Below are 27158 nucleotides of genomic sequence, written 5' to 3'. Positions count from 1 at the left end.
TAAATTTACATATCCAATCTTCTTTCTTATTTTGGAGTCCAGGATCTCCTACTGCCTATTAAATACTTCTATCTAGATATCTTTTAGGCATCTTAAACTGAACATGTCCAAAATAGAACTAATTTTAAAATATAAAAATAGTTCCTTCTCATATTTTCTTCTCTTTATTCTGATTCTTCTTTCATAGCATGACTAATATGGAAATATATGTTACACAGTTATACATGTATAACCTATAACTGCTTACTTGCTATCCTATGATGGAGATTATAAAAATGAATGTTGAAAACTAACTTTAAATATAATTGAAAAATAATGAAAAAGAAAAGAAAAAAATAGAACTACCATTCTTCCTAAAACCACTCTTGCTCTTGACCTCCCTATTTCTGTTAAAGGATACCACCATTTTTCTAGTCAGCTAGATTTTGAACTTTAGAGTCATGTTGAATTCTTCATTCTTTTTTTTTGGCAAGGCAAATGGGGTTAAGTGGCTTGCCCAAGGCCACACAGCTAGGTAATTATTAAGTGTCTGAGGCCGGATTTGAACTCAGGTACTCCTGACTCCAGGACTGGTGCTCTATCCACTGTGCCACCTAGCCACCCCTGACTTCTTCATTCTTATCCAATTATTTGCCAAGTTTTATTGATGCTACATCATCAATATCTTTAGCATCCATCCCTGTTCTGTACTCACACAGCCTTCAGCTTGTTTAAGACCTTATTACCTTTCTCCCAAGATTATTTCAGTAGCCTCCTAATTGATCTTATATCAAGTTTCTCTCTAATCCATCCTTCACAAATCACAGATCAGTGTGCTTCTTTGATCAAGAACTTTCAGTGACTCCCTATTTCCACTAAGATAAAATGCAGTCTCCTCTGTTTGAAATTTAAATAACTGTACCATCTGGCTCTTGCCTAGCTTTCTAGCCTACCTATGCATTACTCCTCCTAGTCAAACTGGTCCTGCTTTTGTGCCATTCACCCATTGCCTAGACTTTCCCTTTCCACCCCTCTGACTTATAAATTATTTAATTTCCTTCAGTTTAAATGACACCTCCTCTACAAAGTCTGTTGCCATTACCCATTACTTTATATTTCTTTATACATATTTACTTTTTTTTTTGCAAGGCAATGGGATAAGTGGCTTGCCCAAGGCCACACAGCTAGGTAATTGTCTGAAGCTGGATTTGAACTCAGGTACTCCTGACTCCAAGGCCGGTGCTCTATCCACTGTGCCACCTAGCTACCCCCTACACATTTACATTTGAACAAATGTGATAATATATATCCTTCCCTTCCCAAATTGTGTGCAATTTCCTTGAGGTAAATCTCTAGGCTGTAGTCTTTAGACCCCAAAGGCCATTAATAAATGCCTGTTGGTTAATTTCCATTAATTTAGAAACTTTGCTCAAGATACATGACTCTTATTTTTCCTTGATTCTATAAGTAACTGTGGCCATCAATTCACTTAGAAGATTATCTGAATGTTTGCTAATATTTTAGAGAAGATAGGGGAAGAAGGGATGCTGCAAGATGGCAGCTCTTCATGTCACCCTCCCTGTTGGCATCTAAGGGAATTCAAATCAGAGTAAAAGAAGTGAGGAAAGCAGTCTCTACGGGCCTTTAAGAGTATATTGGATGGAGTAAGCTAGGTGACCCAGTGAATAAGAACATGGGCCCTGGAGTCAGGAGAACTTGCCTTCAAATCCAGCCTTAGACACTTAATAATTACCTAGCTGTGTGACCTTGGGCAAGTCACTTTAACCCCATTGCCTTGCAAAAAGAAAAAGAAAGTCAATTGGAATCAACCTTGGGAAGAAAGACCCTTTCTTCTCCACAAGGAAGCCAAGTGGAGCTTTAAAGTTTACATGACCAACCCATTCCACAAAATGAATGTGAGGAAGTCAAAGCATTTTATAAACTTTAAAATGATTTGGAAATGTAAGATTTTATTAAAGTCAACTATAGATTCCACATCAAGTATAGTTGGGGTTTTGTTTTGATTTTTTTGAAAGGGGGGGAGAGGTTTTTCACTTTAAACAGAAAACAATTGAGATTTCTCAGAAAAATTGTAATTCAGTTTCTTCATGTCCTAAATTTACCTGGAGATCTGATCAAAAGGAATCAATTAGCTCCTGAGAAGCTAACATTTTTTTTTTAGTTTTTACAAGGCAATGGGGTCAAGTGACTTGCCCAAAGTCACACAGCTAGGTAATTATTAAGTGTCTGAGATTGGATTTGAACTCAGGTTCTCCTGACTCCAGGGCTGGTGCTCTATCCACTGCACCACCTAGCTGCCCCAAAGCTAACATTTCTAAACTCCTCTCAAAGACCTAACCAAGAAGTTCCCCCCAAATCCCATTAACGCCTCAGTCTTTCCCCATTTTCTCTTTTTCAGTTTTTTAAATTTATTTTTATTAAAGATATTATTTGAGTTTTATAATTTCCCCCAATCTTACTTCCCCCCCCACAGAAAGCAATCTGTCAGTCTTTACTTTGTTTCCATGTTGTACCTTGATCCAAATTGGGTGTGATGAGAGAGAAATCATATCCTTAAAGAAGAGAAGTCTAAGAGGTAACAAGATCAGACAATAAGATATCTGTTTTTTTTCTAAATTAAAGGGAATAGTCCTTGTACTTTGTTCAAACTCCACAGCTCCTTATCTGGATACAGATGGCACTCTTCTTTGCAGACAGCCAAAAATTGTCCCCGATTGTTGCACTGATGGAATGAGTGGGTCCTTCAAGGTTGAACATCACCCCCATGTTGCTGTTAGGGTGTACAGTGTTTTTCTGGTTCTACTCATATCACTCAGCATCAGTTCATGCAAATCCCTCCAGGCTTCCCTGAAATCCCATCCCTCCTGGTTGCTAATAGAACAATAGTGTTCCATGACATACATATACCACAGTTTGCTAAGCCATTCCGCAATTGAAGGACATTTACTTGATTTCCAATTCTTTGCCACCACAAACAGGACTGCTATAAATATTTTTGTACAAGTAATGTTTTTACCCTTTTTCCTCATCTCTTCAGGGTATAGACCCAGTAGTGGTATTGCTGGGTCAAAGGGTATGCACATTTTTGTTTCCCTTTGGGCATGGTTCCAAATAGTTCTCCAGAAAGGTTGGGTGAATTCACAGCTCCACCAACAGTGTAATAGTGTCCCAAATTTCCCACAACCCTTCCAACAATGATCATTATCTTTCCTGCTCATATTGGCCAATCTGAGAGGTGTGAGGTGGTACCTCAGAGAAGCTTTAATTTGCATTTCTCTAATAATTAATGATTTAGAGCATTTTTTCATATGGCTATGGATTGCTTTGATCTTCTCATCTGTAAATTGCCTTTGCATATCCTTTGACCACTTGTCAATTGGGGAATGGCTTTTTGTTTTAAAAATATGACTCAGTTCTCTGTATATTTTAGAAATAGTTGTAAAGATTGTTTCCCAATTTACTACATTTCTTTTGATCTTTGTTACAGTGGTTTTATCTGTGCAAAAGCTTTTTAATTTAATGTAATCGAAATCATCTAATTGGTTTTTGGTGATGTTCTCCAACTCTTCCTTAGTCATAAACTTCTCCCCTTTCCATAGATCTGTCTGACAGATAAACTAGTCCTTGATCTTCTAATTTGCTTATAGTATTGTTTTTTATGTCTTAAGTCCTGTAACCTTTTGTGTCTTATCTTGGTAAAGGGTGTGAGGTGTTGATCTAATCTAAGTTTCTTCCATACTAACTTGCAATTATCCCAGCAGTTTTTATCAAAGAGGGAGTTTTTATCCCAATGGCTGGACTCTTTGGGTTTATCAAACAGCAGATTACTCTAATCATCTCCTGCTTTTACACCTAGTCTATTCCACTGGTTGACCACTCTGTTTCTTAGCCAGTACCAAACAGTTTGATGACTGATGCTTTTCTCCATTTTCTCTTGGTAGATTCCTTTGCTTTTCCTAGGCTTCCTATTTTCTGGACCCTTTTATTTTTAATATTTTATTTTTTCCAACTACATATAAATACAATTTTTAATAGATTTTTTAAAATTTTGAGTTCCAAATTCTGTCCCTCATTCCTATCCTTCCCCCCCTCCCTAAGACAAAAAGCACTTTGACATGTCATACAAAATATTTCCATATTAGTCATGTTGTAAGAAAACAGACAAAAAAGCACACACAAAAAGGTAAAAAATAATATGCTTCTATCTTCATTCAGACTCACCCTGTTCTTTCTTTGGAGGTAAGTAGCATTTTTCATTTTCAAAAGTCCTTGAGAATTGTCTTGGATCTTTGTTATGTTTGCGAATAGCTAAATTTTTCACAGTTGAACATTGTATAATATTTTCCTGATTCTGCTTACTTCACTTTGCATTGGTTTATGAAGTCTTTCCCTGTTTTTCTAACCATCCTGCTCATACTTCATCACAATCATATACCACAAGCATTCTCTGATGGGTATCCCTTTAATTCTCTGCCTCCACAGAAAGAGCTGCTAGAAATGTTTTTACATTTAGGCTCTTTTCCATTTTAAAAAATCTCTTTAGCAGATAGATTGCTGGGCCAAATCCTTTGGGCAGAGTTCCAAATTACTAGGTCCTTTTGTATATTCAACAACTTGTCCTATCAAGTCAGAGACACAGTATCAATAATGATAACCTTCAATACTCTTTATTTTCTTTTTGGAAATTGGTCTTTTTATTCTGAACTTAAGCACAAAAAGCGAACATTTCCAAATACACTGCTTTTGTAAAAAAAAGTAATAATTTCACATGTTCCTTTCAAAACTATCCTGCTTTTTCAAGATGCCTTTTTATGAACTTCCTTTTTCCTTCTATTTATTTAAAATTATTTCCATGAATCCTCCCTTTTTATTATCACTGTTATTAATTCCCCTCTCCAACTCTGGTCCCTGTTAAAAAACAAAGGGAAAAAACATCTTGATACATAAGCACAGTCAAAACAAAATGAATCTTCATAATGCCACATTCTCAAAGTGTGTCTTTTTCTGCACCTTGAATCAATCCATTACCTTTCTGTCAAGTGTTAGTTAATATTTTTTGCTAAATCCCCTAAAGTCCTAGTTGGTTATTGCGTTGATCAGTTCTTAAATCTTTCAAACTCATTTTTTTTTGCAATGTTGTCCTTCTCTAAAGTATGCTCCTTATTCTCCTTGGTTTATCCTACATCTTATACTGCCTAGTATTTTATGAATCATATCTTTCACTATTTCTAATGATGTAATAATATTATACTACATTAATATACCACAATTTGTTCATTTACTCCCTATATTCTAATTATTTGAGCTAGAATAACTTCACTACTTTGGATTTCTTCATCATGTCTTCCTTCCCCAGGATACTCATCTCTGGGAAATCTCAAGATTGGTATCCACATGTGGGAAATCTGGGACACTAATACATTGTGAGTGGAGCTGTGAATGCATCCAACCTTTTTGGAGAGCAACTTGGAATTACACCCAAAGGGCAACAAAAATGTGCATACCCTTTTATCCAGCAATACCACTACTGGGTCTATACCCTGAAGAGATTATGAAAAAGGGTAAAAACATCATTTGTACAAAAATATTCATAGCAACTCTGTTTGTGGTGGCAAAGAATTAGAAATTAAGTACATGTCCTTCAATTGGGGAATAGCTTAACAAACTGTGGTATATGTATGTCATGGAACACTATTGTTTATTAGAAATCAGGAGGGATGGGAATTCAGAGAAGCATGGAGGGATTTGCATGAACTGATGCTGAGTGAGATGAGCAGAACTATCTTTTTTTCCCCTTGGTTTTCTCATCTTTTGATTTTGTTCTAATATTTCTTTTCTGTTTCATGGAATCATTGATTTCTATTTAGTCTATAATAAAATAGTAGAGAACTTTAAGGTTTGCAAAACACTTTAGAGATATTTGCTCAAAGTGGTTAAAACTTACATTTTAATCTATTTTATTCTAATTCTTTGTTATGTCTTATTGATCTATATCCATCTATATCTTTTTTCATTTCTTATTTATTGTATTCATGTAGTCCCTGTGGGGTATAATTTTTTTATTTGATTATGCTTGAAGTTATTACAAAGTTTTTTGCTCATTGACTTAGGGATTCTTTAGATCTACAAAAATTTTTTTTATAGTGGTTACTGTTTTCTTCGATTTACTTATCCCTTTAAGTGTTAGAACTTGAATTGGAACTTTGTTGTGAGGCCAAGTTATGACCTCTGCTAGGCTTTTGGGTGGGTTGGTAGACCCTGCTTTGTCTCTCCTGGGCTCACTTTGGTTTCTGCATTGACCTTCTTTTCCTGGGGTTAAGCTCCCTTGGATCATTCCTCTATGATATTTTAAAACAGCATGCCAGAGACCTTTGTGAGGCCATGGAAGCCTGGGCTTTCGCAATCTGAGGGCAGCTGTGCAGCCTTGCTTACAGCTAGAGCTTTCCTGGATTTCCAGGGTCCCCACTTTGAAGTTTTCTGATCTCCCTGAGCCTTTTTTGGGGGGAGCCCTTTGTTATTGCTGCCTCTGGACACAGAGCCTTCCCAGGCATGGGTTGCTCTGCTCTGTCTCTGGTCATGCTGGAAAACTGATAGATTTTTGTTTGTTTGTTTTTGCCTATTCTGGCACTGGCTTTGCTAACCACCTCCTTTTCTTTAGCTTGTGGGCTTCTGGCTAACTTTTTGTGTAGTTCCAGGGAGGAAGAAGTCACTATTAGTGTCTCACTGGATTTCGTTATTTGGTCTGATGTGAAATTTAGGTTTTTGCTGGACAGGTCATTTAAAAACAGGGTGATCTTTCTCCTGGTTAGGCAGCATCTTACAGAAAGCCTCCTCTTGCTCTTCCAGTCTTGCTGCTCTTGGGGGTTTCTAATATATACATTATGCTCTGAGGCAGATGTATTGGCAAAGAAATAGTTGGAGCCAAATGTTAATGGAAGCCAAGCAATATTTACATTTCTTTCACCTGTGAAATGCAACACAAATCAACATTCAAATGCAATGGAACATTTTATAGTCTTGGATAATTTTAAATGAAAATTTATCTTCTTAAGGTTCAGGCCTTAGGTCAATCACATAGGGAAAGACAATATTGAATATTGAAAGTGGGACTGAAGTTCAGGATGACCCAGGTTCAAATTTAACCCCCAAAGCTTCCTATATGTGTGTGACCATTGTTGAGTTGTCTCCGAGGCTCAATTTCTTCATCTTTAAAATGAATTTGATAATACATCTATTACCTACCTCAGAGCATTTTTTTTTAGTTTTTGTAAAGCAATGGGGTTAATTGACTTCCCCACAGCCACATAACTAGGCAATTATTAAGTGTCTGAGACAAGATTTGAACTTAGGTCCTCCTGATTCCAGGGCTGGTGCTTTATCCACCACTCCACATAGCTGCCCCTACTCAGAGCATTTTCACAAGGATCATATCCTTTAGAAACTTTAAATCAATATGCAAATGTCAGGTAATACACATAGGATGATTTAGAGAAATCAGAGCAGGTTGAGAATTTAAATAGATTAATGTGATGATACAGAGTATAAAGAAGACTAGAAAAAAGTCAGCAGTGTGATTAAAATGTTGGCAATGGGATTTTTAAAAATGTCAGCTTATGTTTTCTTCCATACTCTCAGATATTCTTCCCTTGCTTATCTCATTTAATCTTTAGTAGGTCTTCTTCATAATGGAGATGACAACGTTATTAACTATTACTTGGTCGTCTTCCTTTCTCTGCAGGTAGGATTCATGTCACAAATTACGGTTCTTCACGGAGGCATGGACATAAGGCAGGATGTCCGTAGCAACATTCAGCATCCTTGCCATTGGGGAAGTTGATTCCAGGACCAAGTGTGCAAAAGGTGGGTATGAGGAGTTTGTCCGATCTGCAGAGATGAGAGCAAATACTGGTAGGAGATGAGGGAATTCAGCCCAATTGAAGTATATTCTGTTACTCAAGCTTTAGCGGGGGAGGAGTCACCTATCCTTTGTCCTCAACTCCCACAGTAACAATGGTCATTGCAGGAGAGTCTTGGTCTTGGTCTGTGTCTCTGCAATACTGGACAGAATGGAAAGTAAAGGAGTCAGAAAGTAAGGGAATCTAGTCCTGCCTCTGCCATTTTACTATTTATGTGAAGGAGCTTCCTTTCTACTGGGGAGGTATAGCATGTATACAGAGGAAATAAATACAAGTAATTGGGAAAGGGAATGAGCACCAAAAACTGGAGATCAAAGGAGTCACAGATGGCATATGACCTAGTCTTCAGAGGAAAACAAAGATTCTGAAAGGTGGAAATGAGAAGGGATTGCAGTCAAGAGTTTGCTGGAATGCACAGAGATGGAGATAGCATGCTGAGTAATAATGACAGCTAATAATCCTATTGGCTGGAATGTAGAGTATTTGAAAGAGAATAATGGGAAATGAGAAATAATGGGAAAAGTAGATTGCAGTAATTTATATGAATCATCTCTCCATGTTCCCCTCAGTAAAAATGGAGCAGTTAGACTGGATACTTAAAAATTTTTGTAGCCCTAATATTCTAAGATTAGGGTAAAATTAGCATTCTAAAATTAGGATTAGAAATACCTGCAATGGATGGAGGAGTGAGAAAAGTGAGAATAAAAAAGCTGGGCTAGGGAGATGGCATGTTCTTGAAAGTGTTCAGTGAAGGGGAGAGAGAATAAGTAATTAAAAGATAAAGAAGAAATCACAGGATCTCTAGGCCCTGACAATATATTTGCCTCTGTTCAGAGGATAAATGGCATGGTACAACTGAAAGGATTCCAGAATTGGAGTCAGAGCACTTGAGTTCAAATCCTGTTTGTCATCTTGAACCTGTCAGTCACCTCTCTGGGTCTCAGTTTCCTCATCTTATAGATGAAGAGGATGGACTATGTGACCCTTAAGTTTCCTTAACAGCTCTAAATGAATTATCCTATGATTCTATGAAACTTGTTGTGCTCCTTCATTTCCTCCATCTCTCTTCTCCTCATTTAAACTCTTGGTTGGGCCAAAATAGAATAGTCCTGAATTCCTTTGAAATAGCAGTGAAGGGGCAGCTAGGTGGCATAGTGGATAAAGCACCGGCCCTGGAGTCAGGAGTACCTGGGTTCAAATCCAGTCTCAGACACTTAATAATTACCTAGCTGTGTGGCCTTGGGCAAGCCACTTAACCCCATTTGCCTTGCAAAAACCTAAAAAAAAATCAGTGAAGACATATAGCCTTGGATAGAAATTCATCAGTATCCCACAGGAGCAGCTCCTTCTAGTTTTTTAGTTTTTTTTTTTTACAAGGAAGTAGGGTTAAGTGACTTCCCAAAGTCACACAGCTAGGTAATAAGTGTCTTAGGTCAGATTTGAACTCAAGTCCTCCTGACTCCAGGGCCAGTGCTCTATCCACTGCACCATCTTAGCAGCTCCTCCTAAAACCAGCCCTTCCTCATTTGTTTTCAGCATTTATATTTTTCTCTTATATCCCAAACTTCATTCAACTCAAAGCTGTACTCACTATAAAGCTCTAGCTACAGGTATCAGTCCTCTTGACCTTCCAAGGCTGAGCCCAGAGTTCAAAGAGCTGATATCCTCACCTTTCTTTCTTTCCTTCTTTCCTTCTTATTTTCCCCCAAGGCAATGGGGTTAAGTGGCTTGTCCAAGGTCACACTGCTAAGAAATTATTAAGTGTCTTCGACTGGATTTGAACTCAGGTCCTCCTGACCCCAGGGCCAGTGCTCTATCTACTGCACCACCTAGCTGCCCCTTCACCATTATTTCTTAATGCCATTTGTCTTGATGCCCAAATCTTGTACCCATGCTCCTTATTCTTTTTACATGTGCCAACCCCCTTACAAGAATGTATTTTCTATGTTTTATTCATGTTCTTTTTTTCATGTGCTATTCACATTTCTCTGTACCTACTGACTAGATAAACATTTCTCCTTGCTACTTCCAGATTGAGGGGAAGATTATCATGTAATTATTTATCTCTTTCATCATAGTGCCCTCCACTCCCACCCCCATACCCCAAGTCTCATCCTGAGTTTACTAGTCACAAGGTAAAGGCCAAATGACAGAATGTCAAAAGGAGCTGTTCCCAGTTTCAGATTTGTCCAGCAGAGAAATCCATGACCCTTGAATGTCCACCTTTCTCTAGGGGCCTGGTTTGTTCCCCAAACCACCTTGATAGAAATCAGTGTCTTTTTTGTTTTAGGTCTTTTTTGTTTGTCTGTTTGTTTGATTTCAATGTGATCCTCATGATAAATATCAAGAGACAGGGTGGTAAGCAATACTGAAGTTAGATGTACTCAGTTCATCTGTGGAACCCTGAGCAAGTGGAGTCTCTTCCAGCCTCAGTTTCCTCATCTATAAAATGAAGGAGTTGACCCAAGAGGAGAGGACCTTTTAGGTCCCTTGCTGCTCTTTAACTATGCATCTATAATATTTGTATAAATCCTGAGTACACCTTATTTTTCTATAACAAAATCATGGTCTATTGAAAAGATCAACAGCTTCTCAGAGGTCTGGGTCTATTATTTAATTAGTGCCCTGTGTTTAAGAGTGAGCTCTTTCCCATCCCTGGACCTCAGGTTTTCCATTTGTGTGGAAGCAGAGTAAAGATTTCCTTGCTATTTCAATTGAAAATATTGAGAAATGATATTCCTCAAGTCTAAAGTTTTTTTCCAGACTTTTCCAATTAGGAAAATGTGTAAAGGGTCAAGAATGAAGGCCAAGGTTCCAGAAATTTGGTGGTAACCAAATTTAGAAAGGAAAAACATCTCATATTTAGTTAAGATCCTAATTTTTCCTTTTCCCAAGAGAGAATGAGTAATGAATGAGCTGTCTAAGAGCAATCTTCTGTTTCTTCATTTCTGAAAGTGATTGGAATATTTATTTGAAGAAGGTCCTTTTGATTACTTCATATCATCTGACATCAGTTACACATGGGTTGAAGGAATGAATGGGGAGGGGAGTGGGATGGGAGAGTAAGGGAGGGTTTGTGAGGACTGGTTAGAGGAATGAGTTGTTTTAGTAGCATTGACTCTTCAGTGACGTTTCTAGAGGCTAAATGAATATTCGATTGTTAACCAAAAACTGTGATATTTTCCTGGTTCATGTTTTGCCTCAAATTTTGAGGTATAGCTATCTGAGGGCATGGAATTGGAGATGGGGATTATGTCAGGTTTCAGTTGGTCTCTAGAATAGAAATACTTGAATTTAGGACAACCTTAAATTAATAAAAATTATTTCTTTCAGTCTTGCTTCTAAAACACAATGTCCAGTATTTTTTTCTTTAATATTTGTAAAACATGGGGTTGGACTAGATGCTCACTTCTAACTTTAAGTCTATTGAACCAAAATTGTCATTGTCTCCAGAAGGAGCTCTCTGGCTTGTAGCAAGGTAGTGATTCCCCCACATTCCTAAATTATGACCCTAAAGATAGGGTAATAGAAAGAGGTACTGGGCCAGGCTGCCAGAACTTTGTCCCATCAGTCCTTGCCTGCCTTGTCATTCAATCACCACATTCCTCTCTCTAGGACCACTTGAAACTATGAGTCTCATGCTTTCTTTCCTGACCATCCCCCACATTTCTAAGGCTCAGACTATCTGTCCTGATCCCTCTGGGTTCTGCCATACTGCCCAGGTGAGCACAGCTTCCCAAGAGCCCTACCTGAAGCCTGTGCTACATTGCCAATAGGGATAAAGACCTTAAACAGACCAAAGCAGAAAATTTGGGGAAAAGATTTTTTCCCATGGACTTGACACAGATGCTTTCTTTCCATTTAAAAAAAATGTAAAATTATGAAATTATTTTCTACAATCATGAATAGAGTGTTAAAGAACAAGAATTCCTGTATTCCTATTTGGCCTTGACTCCCCCTAAATAATTTCTTTAAAAATATGCAGTTGGAAGTTTCATATGTAAAACTTCCCATGTTATTTCTGTAGTGGAAGGAATACTGGGCTAAGAGTCAGGATCATGGATTTAGAGTGATGTTAGCACGTGTAATCCAAATCTTTCATTTTACAGAGGAGAAATAGGATACCTGGAGAAGCAGTTTTGTCTCAAGGTCACACAGGTTCCAAATAACAGAGCTTAGATTTGAGTCCAGGTTCTCTGACTCCAAATTCAACACTCTGCTATCCGAGTCACTTAACCTCTTTTGGCCTCTATTTCCTCATTTGTTAAATGATAAAAATTCCCCAAGATGCTAGGCTGAAGAACATGGAGTTATAGTATGTTCCTCCCTCCCAAAGGGGAAAACCAAGTAGAACTGGAAGCAAAATGCAAAAAGTCAAGCCTATTTTCATGCTAAAAATTGTTATTCTTACAATTATTTTTGATGTGCACAAAATTTTATTTTATTTTATTTTTTTAGGTTTTTGCAAGGCAGTGGGGTTAAGTGGCTTGCCCCAGGCCACACAGGTAGGTAATTATTAAGTGTCTGAGGCCAGATTTGAACTCAGGTACTCCTGACTCCAGGGCTGGTGCTCTATCCACTGCACCACCTAGGTGCCCCAAAATTTTATATTTAATATTTTAGAAGGAAAGTATCACTAGCCTAAAAATATCTGGATTCAAGCCCTTTTATAGCTTATGAAACCTCAGGATTCTATAGAACACAACTTGTAAAATGCCATCCTAAAAATTTTTTTAAACTTTTTTTTAGATTTTTTTTTTTTTAGATTTTTGCAAGGCAAATAGGGTTAAGTGGCTTGCCCAAGACCACACAGCTAGGTAATTATTGTCTGAGGTTGGATTTGAACTCAGGTACTCTGGTTCTGTATCCACTGTGCCACTTAGCCACCCCTAAACTTTTTTAAAATTTAAAATGTTTATTTTCAGTTCCAAATTTCCTCCATCCTGCCACTTCTTCCCCCACTCATTGAGAAGGTAAAAAATTCAATATACATTCTATTTATGAAGTCCTACAAAACATAGTTCCACAATTTATGTTGCAAAAAAAAATTCAAGAAAGATTTAAAAAGTGAAAAAATATATTTCAATCTGTAATCGGAGTTTAACTATTCTTTCTCTGGAGGGAGTTAGCATTTTTTTTTATCATAAATCCTTTGGTATTGATCAGAGTAAATTAAGTCTTTCACTGTTGGTCATCATTGCAGAATTGCTAGTACTGCATTTTGCACAATGATCTCCCAGTTCTTTTCACTTCACTTTGCATAAGTTCATATAAATCTTGCCTTTTTTTCCCTGAAAGACCACCTTCATCATTTCTTATAGCAAATAGTATTCCATCACAGTCATATACTACAATTTATTCAACCTTTCCTCAATTGATGTCCATCAAAAACCATTAAGGTCCATCCTGGCTCTATCATTCAATGATTCATTGATTCAAATTCCTATATAGAGAGGACAAGTATTATAGGATAGACCTCAAATATCACAGTAAGATGTATTTGTATTGGGTGGGTTGAGGGGATAGGGTGTGGCAAATAGGGAATTGGCTATTTCACAAAAGAAGAAAGTTTTAGCATTTTCTTCGCTAGTTGGTTTTTGAGGTAGGATTTGGTGGTTGTGTTCTCTTGATGGCTATGTTCCAAAAACAGGAAGTGGAATGAATACTGGCAGCAACTTGCATTTCTATTTTTTAAAACCAAATAAAATGAACATTTTCATGTGTATGGGGTAGAATAGAAGATAAAGGTTACATATGAAATTGCAGATTTCTATTATATATAGCATATTTTTTAAGTAATAAATTTAATCTGTAGTATTCCACCTATATTCCTGTTTGTGCTTCTTTCCTTCTTTTTCTTCTATGCATTATTTAAATAATCTTTTTTTTCTTTACCCCCTTCTTTTTTCTTCCCTTCCCAAAGTCTGCCCCCAGCATTTCTTTCCATACTACTTTCTTTTTTAGTTTTTTTTTTTGCAAGGCCAATGGGGTTAAGTGACTTGTCCAAGGCCACACAGGTAGGTAATTATTATTATTAAGTATCTGAGGTCGGATTTGAACCCAGGTACTCCTGTCTCCAAGGCCGGTGCTCTATCCACTGCACTACCTAGCTGCCCCTCCATACTACTTTCTACTATATCTTTTTTTTTTCAGGTAAAACAGACCATTTCTCCAAATATATTTCATGTTTTCTAGCCTCTAGGCCATTTAATAACACTGTTAACACTTTAAAATGTTTTCTTTCTGACATTTTAGCCATTTGAAATCCTGTTCATCTTCAGTTTATCCCAAAATACAGAATTTCAAAATTGGAAGGGTCCTTAAAGGGCATATTGTCCAAACCATAATAAATTAATCTACATTGAGGTCAGCTAAAGGAATAATAACTCATTTAAAAGCAAAGATCTTGGGGCAGCTAGGTGGCACAGTGGATAGAGCACCGGCCCTGGAGTCAGGGGTACCTGAGTTCAAATCTGGCTTCAGACACTTAATAATTACCTAGCTGTGTGGCCTTAGGCAAGCCACTTAACCCCATTTGCCTTGCAAAAACCTAAAAAACAAAAAAATAAATAAAAAATAAAAACAAAAATCTTGGGGTAGCTAGGTGGCACAGTGGATAGAGCACTGGCCTTAGAGTCAGGAATTCCTGGGTTCAATCTGATCTCAGACACCTAGCTGTGTGGCCTTGGGCGAGCCACTTAACCCCAATGCCTTGCAAAAATCTAAACAAAACAAAACAACAAAAAAAGATCTTATAGTACATATGCATAGTTAAGCAAACAAATTGCCTGAATGTAAAAATGTGTGTATTATTCTGCATCTTGAGTCTGTCACCTGTTAAGAGATGGGTAGAATACTTCATCATCAGCCCTCTGGAATCATAGATGGTCATTGCATTGATCAAGTCTTTCAGGCTGTTTTTCTTTATTCATTCACTTATTTCTACAGAGATTGGAAATAAGATTAATTAAATGTGTTTCCTCAAAAGGTTAAGGACAAGGAGTATAAAGATGACCACTAATCTCTGGATTTGGAAAGAAATTGGAATCTGCTTCTCTCTAGCCCTGTGACCTTGAGGTTGACAGAGGAGTTTAAAAAAAATAGAATTGCTTTACTAAAAGGTAAAAATGAAAATTTATCAAACTTTCTTCTTTTTTTAGAAAGATTTTGTTTATTTTGAGTTTTACAATTTTTCCCCCATTCTTGCTTCCCTCCCCCCACCCCCCACAGAAAGCATTCTGTTAGTCTTCACATTGGCAGAACTTACTCTTAACCTATCAACTTTAGTATTGGCAGCTAACTCTAGCTCTTGTTAAATTTATTCTATCATAGCAAGTCAACTCACTAGGACTGTAAGTTATAGATTGTTATGATTTGCTATTAGAAGAAGTTCCTACATCTGAAATGAATTTCAGGCCTTTGATATATTAATTTCAAAAGCTAGCAAGTTAACCCTTCATGTTGGGAGTCATGACTAATAAACTGCATGAAACTCTAGTAACTATTCTTATTCTTGGCTTCTCCTGTTCTTTCTGTATCATTAAGGGTTCCCAGTCAACATATTATATTAGCTAGAGAGTTCAAAAAAACTATATATAAAATATTTTAAGTGCCACCATTTTTGAATAAGATGATATCTATAGACCCAGAAAAATCGAACAAATTCTTTTTTTTTGGGGGGGGGTTGTTTTTTGCAAGGCAATGGGGTTATAAATGGCTTGCCCAAGATCACACAGCTAATCAATTATTAAGTATCTGAGACTGTATTTGAACTCAAGTCCTCCTGACTCCAGGGCCAGTGAACAAATTCTCGATGCACAAAGTATAACTATAAGGTAAAGAGTTTGACATTACAGTAAACATGTAACAACTTAGACACTAAAAGGAGTTTCCTATCAAAAAAGGTTTTTTAAAATTTTTAAAAATATTTTGAGCAGAATAACAGAATTTTAGAGTTCAAAAGCACCTCAGGAGATTTCTAATCCTGAGAGGTGACCATGAGATTTTTCTTGAATACTTCCAATGAATGAGAACCCATTCCTTAGGTGTCTCACTTTGGTCCCAAATCTTTTCCTGACACTAAACCTAAGTTTCCCTCTCTATAGCATCCATAGATTGCTTCTGGTTCTGTCCACTAAGGCTAAATAGAATAAATCTAATTCCTTTTTTCTAAATATCAGTGGTTCAAATCTTTGAAGATAACCATGATGGTAATATCTCCCTGCTCCCTTCCCAAACTGCTCCATTATTCCTTTCTCCAGGCTAAATATTTATTTCAACTAATTCTAATAGAACATGAACTCAAGGATTTCTACCACCCATGTTGCCCTCTCATTCCTAAACTTGGCAACCATAATTAAATCATACCACATAAAGACCTGCCTAAGGAAACTGAGGATACACAGTCAGAGTGTAATATAGGCTAAATTTCTTTAAAAACTCATAACAAATCTAAACTTTAACATCTTAGTATCTCATATCTTGGCTTTTGTGCTGCATATCATTAAAGTTCAATGGTGAATAGTTCATATGACTCATAGTAAACACCATTTTACACCAAATCATATTTTTTAGGATAATAAGGTTTTAGATTTGGAAGGGACTTCTATTCTGCCCTTTTCATTTTACAGATGAGAAAACTGAGAACCCAGACTTTTGAAATGACTTGTCCAAGAGACATGGTGGAGCCGGGATTCAAACCCAAGTTTTCTACCTCTAAATCAGTTTACTTTCCACAATATCATGATGTATGTTTTATTCTCACTTGAACTACTACAGCAAGCTATCTAGTCTTACCTCTTGTCTTTTCTTCCTCCAATTGATGTTATACAGCCCCAAATATGCTATGATAGCCAGAAAAGTTTTTGTAATGCAAAGGTCTAAATATATCAATTACCTGCTAAAAAGTTTTCAAGGATTCCCTTAATGTCTGTTGAATAAATTCCACAGTCCTTGGTTTGGCATTCAAGGGCTCTCATAGTCTGTCCCCAACATTTCTTTCCATGCTACTTTATTTTTTTATTTTTATTTTTTAGGTTTTTGCAAGGCAAATTGGGTTAAAAGGCCACACAGCTAGGTAATTATTAAGTGTCTGAGGCTGGATTTGAACTCAGGTACTCCTGACTCCAGGGCCGGTGCTCTATCCACTGTGCCACCTAGCTGCACCTGCTCCATACTACTTTAAACCATGTATCTTTTTTCAGACCATTTCTCCAAATATATCTTGTGTTTTCCAGCCTCTCTGCCTTTTTATTAACACTGTTAAGTATATTTAAAATGTTTCCTTTTTTGGCATTTTGAAATCCTATTCATCTTTAAAAGTCTAGCTTATTATCCCAAATTACAGAATTTCAAAATTGGAAGGGTCTTTAGAGGACATGTAGTCCAAACCATACTAACTTAATCTACATTGAGGTTCACTTAAGGTATAATAATTCCTTTTCTTTTTCTTTTTGTGCCTTTCCATATTATTAAGAGGTTGGGTTTTTTTGGCATCTATAATCAGTCTCTACATCAAGTTTCTTTGAAATTATGGTTCTTTTCTTCATTATCACTTGTATATTTGTGGCAGGCATGTCCTAACCAATAGAGATGCAAAAGCCTATGTTTAAAGAATGCCTGTGATGGTGATGATGGGCAGAGACTAAAATAGGAGGAATACTGAATAATGACAAGGAGGAAGAATAATAATGACTGATATTGAGCCAGCCCTCATCTCTCCCATCTGTTGGCTTTGAGAATAACTGATAGCTAGATGCCACTTTGTCCATGTATAGAAGCTCAAGAGACTTAGTTCCAGCACTAAAAGGACAGAGGTATAGATAAATATAGATGTTTTTTTCTCATGAGAAGAAAGTGATGTGGAGCAGGGGAAAGGTAAAACTGCTGCCTGTGACAGAGCTGCATCCTCTAGTCACTGCATTTATCAGCTGCCCATTGGATGGGGGGGGTGAGGGAAGAAGGATACCATGGCAATACTTCAACTTGAGGGTCAAAGTAGAGACCTAGATGAATGTTAGGTCTAAGATTTGCAGATGGTGGGTGCTTTGTTCTTACTTTGATTATTTGCTTATTCTTTTAAAAACTTTTTTTAGGGTTTTTTTTAAGGCTTTTGCAAGGCAAATGGGGTTAAGTAGCTTGCCCAAGGCCACACAGCTAGGTAATTATTAAGTGTCTGAGACCGGATTTGAACCCAGGTACTCCTGACTCCAGGGCCAGTGCTTTATCCACTACACCACCTAGCCGCCCCTTAAAAACTTTTTTTTAAACCACTTTGATTAAAGACATTCTAAAATGCAGCTATCCTTTCCACTTCATGAGAATTGGGGGCACAGTGCTCTGCAATCTATAAAATCCATATAAAATTTTTTGTCCTTCCCTTCATACAGAGAAGAAGTCTAAATTTTGCCTTCTTCTTTAAGAGGCAGTTACAGTACCTTATTGTAAAATTTTGATTTAAGTATTTGATCATGGGCTCTGTGTCATCTGCTAGCCTTTGAGTGTTATCTGCACTTTCCGTAAAAGTTCCTCAAAATTTCCATTTAATTTCTTATGCTGATCTGAGATAGATCAAAACCGTAATAGGCAAAGTCATGATGTGGGAGGGATACCTCTAATGCCTTTTGTAAAGGAGTGACATGGAAAAAATGAGTTCTTAAAGAGAGTGCCTAGTAAGTTGAGGATAACTAGAGCTGGAGCTGAGTTATTTGATTCCTGGACAGACACATCCCTAGATACAGATGTTAGTACCTGGGTTAGTGCATGCAAAATGTAGAGAGGCAATCGAGTGATATCCAAATGCCCAGAAAGAAAGAAGCGACATGAGTTGATTTAGTAAGTTCTAGGAGGGAATGGCTGGTCTTTATACATTTATCTCAGTTATATAGTGAAATGGTCATGCATGATAAATAACAGAGGTTCCAGAACTTAATTCCAAGAGCTGAAGTAGTCACCCTGCCTTAATGGTCTCCTGGGAAAATGTTCCCTGAGCCTGCTCATAAGCTCCATCTCTTATCCGTCCATTCCTATCACCCATTCTCAGAGCCATCAAAGGTTAAACAAAATAGGCATCTATGTGTGTGATGTATGTGTTTGTTTATAAAAAGACAGGAAGTTACCACAATTAATACTTTTAAAATATTATTTTATAATGACTACAAATTTTTAATGTGCCAGAAAACTATTTTCTTCATGACCCATAGAGATTTATTTTGTAATTTTGAATCTTGTGTGTCACAGTGCAGATTCAAAGTCCCCCAGTGGTCATGGAGGATGAATTTTACCAACTTTGTCCAAGGTTTATAAATTCCATGACCAATTTGGCTCCTTCTATTACTTAAGGGTTCTTTAGTCTGGGATTAGGTTGGAAAGAAGAATGAAATTAGCCTCTTAATATTTAGTCATTTTCATTCATTTTTAACCAAAAAATGGTTTGCTATTTCTTTCTCTAGTTCCTTTTAGAGGCGAGGAAACTGAGGCAGACCCAGTTAAGAGACTTTCCCAGGGTCACACAATAAGTGTCTGACTCCAGATTTGAATTTAGGTCTTCCTGACTTCAGGCCAGTGTACTCTTGCCCTGTGCCACCTAGCTGCCCTGAATCATTCTAAGAGGTTCTTAAATAATAAGCCCAGGGGGGATCAGAATGGTTGTGAGATTTGAAAGGTTTAAGGCAGCAGAAATGAGTAAAGAGACCTTGGTTTGCCATTGGATGGTGGAGAGGGTGAGGGGAGAAGAATACCATGGCAAGATCATGATGGAGGTAAGGAGCTAAAGAATTCATGCCAGGTGTTCTTACAGTGGCATCACAAGAAAGGGGAATAGGGTACAGTGGGAATAGGAATTAGCTCCCAAGCATCTAGGATGGTGATGGAAATGTGGGAAGGAGAAGCAAGGGAGGAGAGATTTAATTCTGCTTTCCAAACTCTGAATTTTGGCTGGAGCTCACTTTTTTCCAGTTTTGCTTTCCCAGAAATTATCTCACACACACACACACACACACACACACCACTCTCAGAAGTCCCAGTTCCAAAGTGTCACCAACTAGTGGATTCTGGGCTAGCATCTACTTGAGTGTTTCTCATCTCCATGGCTATATAGTTGTTTCCCCCCCTCCATATTTATTCTGCATTTCTTAGGAAATAGAGCCAATAGCTACTATATGAATTTGTCCTTTCAGAAACTAACTTCTCTATCTTTTGCCTCTCTTAGCTACCTTAAAATAACTAAAGTTTGTCATTAGGGTTTGTTTCAGCTTATTATGAATTTAGAGACAAGGTTTCCTTGCCTAATATTTTTTCTTGATTATTTAACTTTTTTTTTTTTAAACAGGATACAAATTCTACAATGAAATATAAAACAAGGGGGGCTGCCTGGGTGGGGCTGAGCTGGGGGTGGCAGATGGCGGCCTGCGAGTGGCTGCGGGGCCACACACGGAGCGCGCTGCTCCACTACGATGGGGAGAGCATGGTGCCGGGCGCACCAAGGCTGCTGCCCACTGGGTGCTGTCTTTTGTGCTGGGCAGCAACAGGTTGTGTGGTGAGCTGTGGGCCTGAGCTTGGCGGGGGACCAGCCCAGGCCTGTGCGCCGTGCTCGTGGGCTACGACGAGCTCTTCACCGTCGCCAACCTCAGCGAGGCCTGCACCCACCTACGCGACCCTGACTGCATGCTGGTGGCCACCGACCTGGACCCCTGGCACCCGCTGGGCGGTGGCCGCACCACCCCAGGGACAGGAAGTCTGACAGCAGCAGTGGAGATGGCATCACGGCATCAGGCCCTAGTCGTGGGCAAGCCCAGCACCTACATGTTCGAGTGTATCACAGAGCACTTTGGCAGATCCAGCTCACACCCTGATGATGGTGGGTGACCTCATGGAGACGGACATCCTCTTTGGTCACCAATGTGGCCTGACCACCGTGCTCACCCTTACTGGAGTCTCCAAGCTGGATCAGGCCTACTTGGCTGCAGGCCAGCTTGACCTGGTGCCCCACTACTATGTGGACAGTATTGCAGACTTGATAGCAGGGCTAGATGTTTGAAGCAGTCTGACCAGATGCAGGGCAGCCAAGAGGATGGGCTGTCATCTTATTCCCATTTCTTCCCCCAGTCTCTTTGACTCCGTGGTCATGAGAAGATCCCAGTCTCTAAATCCTGTTCCAGTTTGAATGTTTCCCTCCCCTAATTGCACCATAACACAACACACACACACACACACACACACACACACACACACACACACACACACACACACACTCACATTCTCTCTCTCCTGGCATCTGTAAGGCAGGACCTGCATCCCAACTTCCCAAGGGATGTGCTATCTCTTCCCCATTTAGGTTGGGCATTACCTCCTGCTTCACTCTAGTGGGTGTCATTTTCCTAATGGCAGCACCCCCTTTCCCATCACCCCTGCAATCAGCCCCCACTTGCCCCTTCTTTCAGCTCTGACTTGGTCGATGCTGCCTTAACTTCTTTCTACCCACCTTTTTTAGACCCAGGAGTAATGACTGGGGGTAAAGGGTACCTCAGTTTCCTTCTCTGTAAAAATGGGGTTATTGGACTAAAAGACTTCTGAGGCTCCTTCCAGTTCTGAATCTATGATCCTAAGGGACCTTTTCTTGGAACACTGTGACATTAATTCCAAACCCCCTGTTCTGCCTGGTTTAGGGGCTTCCCCCTGTCATACACACCCCCACACCCTCTAGCTTGGGGCTCTAGAGGCAACTGAGCCAGTCAGCCTGGTCAAAATTCTGGAGCATCAACCAGCATGGTGCATTGAGTCCTGTTTCCTAAGGGACCAGGCAGAAGGCTGGAATCCATTGACAGTCCAAGTTTTAGTGGACCAATGAGAAGGTACCCTGAGTGCCAATTTGAGGGGTCATATGACTCCTGCCTGGATTTTAAGTGGAAAGAGGACCCTGTTCCTCAAGTTTTATGATGGGACATGGTGGGACCTTCAATCTTTTCCTGGGACTGTTGATGTCCTTGTCCCTTTGCCCCAGTATTTATTTACCAATTTATTAAGGTATTAGGATGCACCAGGAGGAGTCTTTGTGATTTCTTTAAGTGAACTCAACTCCCCCATCCTTTCCTCCCAGGAATTTGGAACCAAATAAATTAAGTCCTGGGAAAAAAAAAGAAATATAAAAACAAGGGCCTGAACCACATCTCCTCTGACTCTGACATTGTAAGTTATGTGGTTCTAAAGTACTGAAAAGTTCAAATATAATTAGGAGAGTGTTAAAGCACAAGTTTCAATTGATACAAATGGTGATATCAGATCTTTTCCTGTTTGGTTTGGGAGAGAGGGAGTTAAAAATCATGGAGAAGCTAGAACCTGAGTTGTGTTGGGGGGAGGTAAATGATGTTAAGGGCATCAAAAATGGAAAGAGTTTACAATTTTGTCTCTGTAATAAGCCTTCTGTATCAGGAAGTGGCCACTAAGCTCATCTGTACACTCATGCCCTGAGGAGGAATAATGAAAGTGTCTAGAGGACAGCATTCTGTCATGTCCAGGCTGCTAACTCTGGGGCCAAAAGGCACCAGCCCAGCAGCACAAGGTCCCTTGTCTTGGCTACTTCCCTTGGGTTGACCTCTCATTTTCTTTTTGGGAGCCAGGGTCTCTAAGCTGTTTGATGACACAGTCACAGCAAGAAGACTCAAGGTGGCCACACCACCTGATGGAACAACATTTCCTTCTTCAATATTTATAGGGATTCCATGTATACCCGTATTTATAGGTCTATTATTGATTGCAAAACTTACTCATCCTAATAGTGGAATGACTATAAAGGGAGGATTTCAGAGAACTTCCTTGAATAAAACAGATTGTGAACTCTGTCCAAATTTAACAGGACTGCCTCTCCCTGAGACATACAAAAAGCTTCAACATTATGAAATCTTTGGAAAATACAGCACTGGGAGTTTCTGCCTTAATTGCTATTATAACTTCTGTTGCCTTAGCCTCCATTGCTCTTATTCAAGAAGTGCATATAGCACACACAGTGGATCAGATTTCAAGAATGCTTCCCTAGCCCTAATGTCACAGGAAATTATTGATAGGAAGCTAGAAGCTAAGGTCAATGCTTTAGAGGAGACAGTTCTATATTTAGGGGATCAGTTACAAGATTTGAAAGTTTGTCAGTCCACTGGGTGTCATTTTTCCCTGAAATCTATCTGTGTTACCCCTCTGCTGTGGAATGCTTCGGCTATTCCCTGGGACAATGTTAAGAACCATGTCCTTGGTATCTGGAATCATTCTGATTTGTCATTAGATTTATCAAAATTACATTCCCAAATATCTGCCTTGTCTTCTGTTCCATCGGCTCTTCTGACTCCTGCTGATGTGACTTCTAAATTTTTTTTTTAGTTTTTTGCAAGGCAAATGGGGTTAAGTGGCTTGCCCAAGGCCACACAACTAGGTAATTATTAAGTGTCTGAGACCGGATTTGAACCCAGGTACTCCTGACTCCAAGGCCAGTGCTTTATCCACAATGCCACCTAGCCGCCCCAACTTCCAAATTTTTAACAAACTTGAAGTCCTTTAATTTTCGCAATTTAATAATGTATATTATAGCATCTTTGGGTGTTATATTATCCCTGTTAATCCTCCTTTTTTGTCTTCCAGTCTTCTTCAAGATTATAATAAGATTAATTCAAACAGCCCAAGTTGAACTTTCTGCTATCAAATTAATCTAAAAGGGGGAAATGTTGGGAGCCAGGGTCTCTAAGCTGTTTGACACAGTTGCAGCAAGAAGACTCAAGGTGGCCATACTGCCTGATGGAACAACATTTCCTTCTTCAGTATATATAGGGATTCCATGTATACCCATATTTATAGGTCTATTATTGATTACAAAACTTACTTATCCTAATAGTGGAATGACTATAAAGGGAGGATTTCAGAGAAATTCCTTGAATACAACAGATTGTGAACTCTGTCCAAATTTAACAGGATTGCCTCTCCCTGAGACATACAAAAGTCTTCAACATTATGAAATCTTTGGAAAATACAGCACTGGGAGTTCCAGGGAGATGTTAGAATATATACAGGGAAAACAGATACAAGATGGGTCAAATAGAATTCCAGGGAAATTAAGTTTTGCCCCTCTTATCATACACAGGAATATATGATAAAGATGGTGAGAGAATAGTTAGTATAGGTGACCAATATGTGAACTCTAATAGCCTTAGTTTATTGGGAAAGAATAAGAAGTCATAGAAACCATAGCATCTACCAACGAGGGCTGAAAGGAAAATTGGTTATTGAAGGAGTCAATGGATGGGTGGACAAACATAACTAGGTTGTCAAGGGAATATTGAAAAACATTACATTTGCAGTACAAAAACATAAAAGCATCCCATTAAACATATCAAAGATTATTATCAGGAAAGTTCTGCTTAATAACTTTACTATGCAGCAACAAACTAGGCAACAGGCAGGTTGAGGTCATCACAGTCTGAGCAGGGACAAGAAAATTACATGATTGATAATCACATTTGTAACTACTACATGATCAAACTTGTAACCATATGAACTATATGATTAATGATGAAAATTGTATACTTTTGTAACCAAGGAAATGATTAGTTTGCTTGTTTGATATGATTCTGAGACTATAAAAATCTAAGTAGCTGACAGTCAACCTGCTCCTGCCTTTAACCCTGTATTGACTCAACTCATTTCGCCGACTCTATCCCTCCTGTCAGGTTCCAAGGACCTCGTAGAGGCTGGACCCCCATATTTTCTGGTGACTTTTTCTTGCCTGACAGTACCTGGTGAGAAATAGTGATGTCTCGGAACCCCAAGACTAACAGGCAACTTCTTGGATATGGTCTCAGTTTTTTGCCTCAGTTTCTGTTATTATTTTGCAGGTGAAGAACAGTAATCTGCAGGTTGTGACCTTTTGAGTCCTGAAGTCCAAAAATCTGGGAGTCTGGAATGGAGTCTTAAGAATCAAGAGCTTCAGGATCCCAACCCATCCCAGCAGGGCCTGAGATGAAATCTCTTACAGTAATTATGCCACATTGGTGGAACCAATACTATTCAGAAACTATTAAAAATGAAGCCACTCTCCTGGAGAATGAGATGGTAGAGCAGGGAGCGTGCACTTAAGGTTTTGGTGGGAAATGTTTTTACTTCTGTTCTTTTTACATATTTTAAGTAAATATCCTTTGACAAAAGCTATTTTGCTCATTGATTTTGTGGAATTGGGATGCTAGTCACAGTTGGCTAACATTGGGGGAGCACTTCTGGCCATGGGGATTTGAGCATATGACATTAAAAAGTTCAATTATTTTATTAATAAGGACAATGTTCTTTGGCAGTTTCTCTCTTGGACCAAAGATAATCATGGTAGAGGGTTCATAATGTATATGTCCTCGGAAAAATGGGTGTTCTGTGTTAATATTGAATGAGAGGTGGTAATAGTTGTCCTTTGTTCTCTAAGAAGGAAGTGATACTATGACAAGCATGTGCATTGGATTTGAGTGAGGGAGTGCTGTGCTAAGTGACCAGCCTTACTTTCTTCTCCAGAGAGAGGACTGGAAATGACCCTAGATGTGAGGCAATCAGAGTTAAGTGACCTGCCCAAGGATACACAGCTAATAAGCCTCTGAGACTAGATTTGAACTCAGGTCCACTTGACTTAAGGCTCGATTTTCCACCCCTATGCCATACAGCTGCCCTAAATGAGAGATGAACTTTACAAAGAGAAGTGGGCTCAACTCTAGTGAGGGACTAGGAGAGTGATATTGGGTCACCCTTGGACAAAGAGACTATTGCCACACTCAGACCACTACAAACAGTTAATCTTAATCGGAGGACCAGGGAAGGCTTCACGGAGAAGTGATGTTTGCAGGATATTTAGGAATTTAAAAGGCAAAGAGGAAGAAGGAGAGAGTATTCTAGGGATAGGAAAAAGTCTAAGCAAAGACATATGGAGGTTCAGGAGATAGAGTAGTCCAGTTAAACTGGAACATAAAAGTACACAGAGAAAGTAATATGTGATTAAAGTTGGTGCCAGGCTAGGCAATAGGGAGCCACTGAAGTTTTTTTTTTTTTTAGATTTTTCTAAGGCAATGGGGTTAAGTGGCTTGCCCAAGGCCACACGGCTAGGTAATTATTAAGTGTCTGAGACCGGATTTGAACTCAGGTACTCCTGACTCCAAGACCAGTACTCTATCCACTGCGCCACCTAGCTGCCCCCAACCACTGAAGATTTTATGCACATTTCTCTCCATTATAATCTCCAGTCCTATATTACCCTTTCTTTTGGATATCTTGAATTGGATGTTCTGTAGGCATCTCAAACTAAATATGTCCACAAAAGAATTTTCCCCCAAACCTCTTCCATTCCCAACTTTCCCATTATTGTCAAAAATACCACCATTCTATTTGTATGTGATAGAACACTATTGTTCTATTAGAAACCAGGAAGGATGGGAATTCAGGGAAGCCTGGAAGGATTTGCATGAACTGAGGTGAGATGAGCAGAACCAAAAGAACATTGTATACCCTAACAGCAACATGGGGGTGAATATCAGCCTTAATGGACTTGCTCATTCCATCAGGCACAATTTTGGGGTATCTGCAATGGAAAATGCCATCTGTATCCAGAGAAAGAATTATGGATATTTTTCCATCACTAGATCCTGTAATATTAAGTCCAGGCTTTTTTTTCTCTTCAATGTCTTCAGGAAGTCCTATAATTTTTCAGGTTGCCCCTCCTTGATCTATTCTCAAGGTCAGTGGTGTTGTTGATGAGGTATCCATTGTCATATGAAAAATTGCTCTAAATCATTAATTATTAGAGAAATGCAAATTAAAACTTCTCTGAGGTACCACCTCACACCTCTCAGACTGGCTAATATGACCAGAAAGGATAATGATCATTGTTAGAAGGACTGTGAGAAATCTGGGACACTATTACACTGTTGGTGGAGCTGTGAACTCATCCAAACTTTCTGGAAAGAAATTTGGAGCTACGCCCAAAGGGCAACAAAAATGTGCATACCCTTTGACCCAGCAATACCACTACTGGGTCTATATCCTGAAGAGATGAAGAAAAAAGGGTAAAAACATTACTTGTACAAAAATAATTATAGCAGCCCTGTTTGTGGTGGCAAAGAATTGGAAATCAAGTAAATGTCCTTCAATTGGGGAATGGCTTAGCAAACTGTGGTATATGTATGTCATGGAATACTATTGTTCTATTAGAAACCAGGAGGGATGGGACCGTACACC

The 27158-nt window shown here is 38.7% G+C and overlaps 1 pseudogene; it reads left to right on the top strand.

Annotated features, from left to right (window-relative positions):
• The first annotated feature begins 20313 nt into the window (after positions 1-20313).
• LOC141489221 (chronophin pseudogene) lies at positions 20314-24781 on the top strand (annotated as a pseudogene).
• The last annotated feature ends 2377 nt before the right edge of the window (positions 24782-27158 follow it).

Source organism: Macrotis lagotis, chromosome 5 (assembly GCF_037893015.1).
Source record: "Macrotis lagotis isolate mMagLag1 chromosome 5, bilby.v1.9.chrom.fasta, whole genome shotgun sequence".
NCBI lineage: Eukaryota > Metazoa > Chordata > Mammalia > Peramelemorphia > Peramelidae > Macrotis > Macrotis lagotis.
This window is presented reverse-complemented; position numbering and strand designations above follow the sequence as displayed.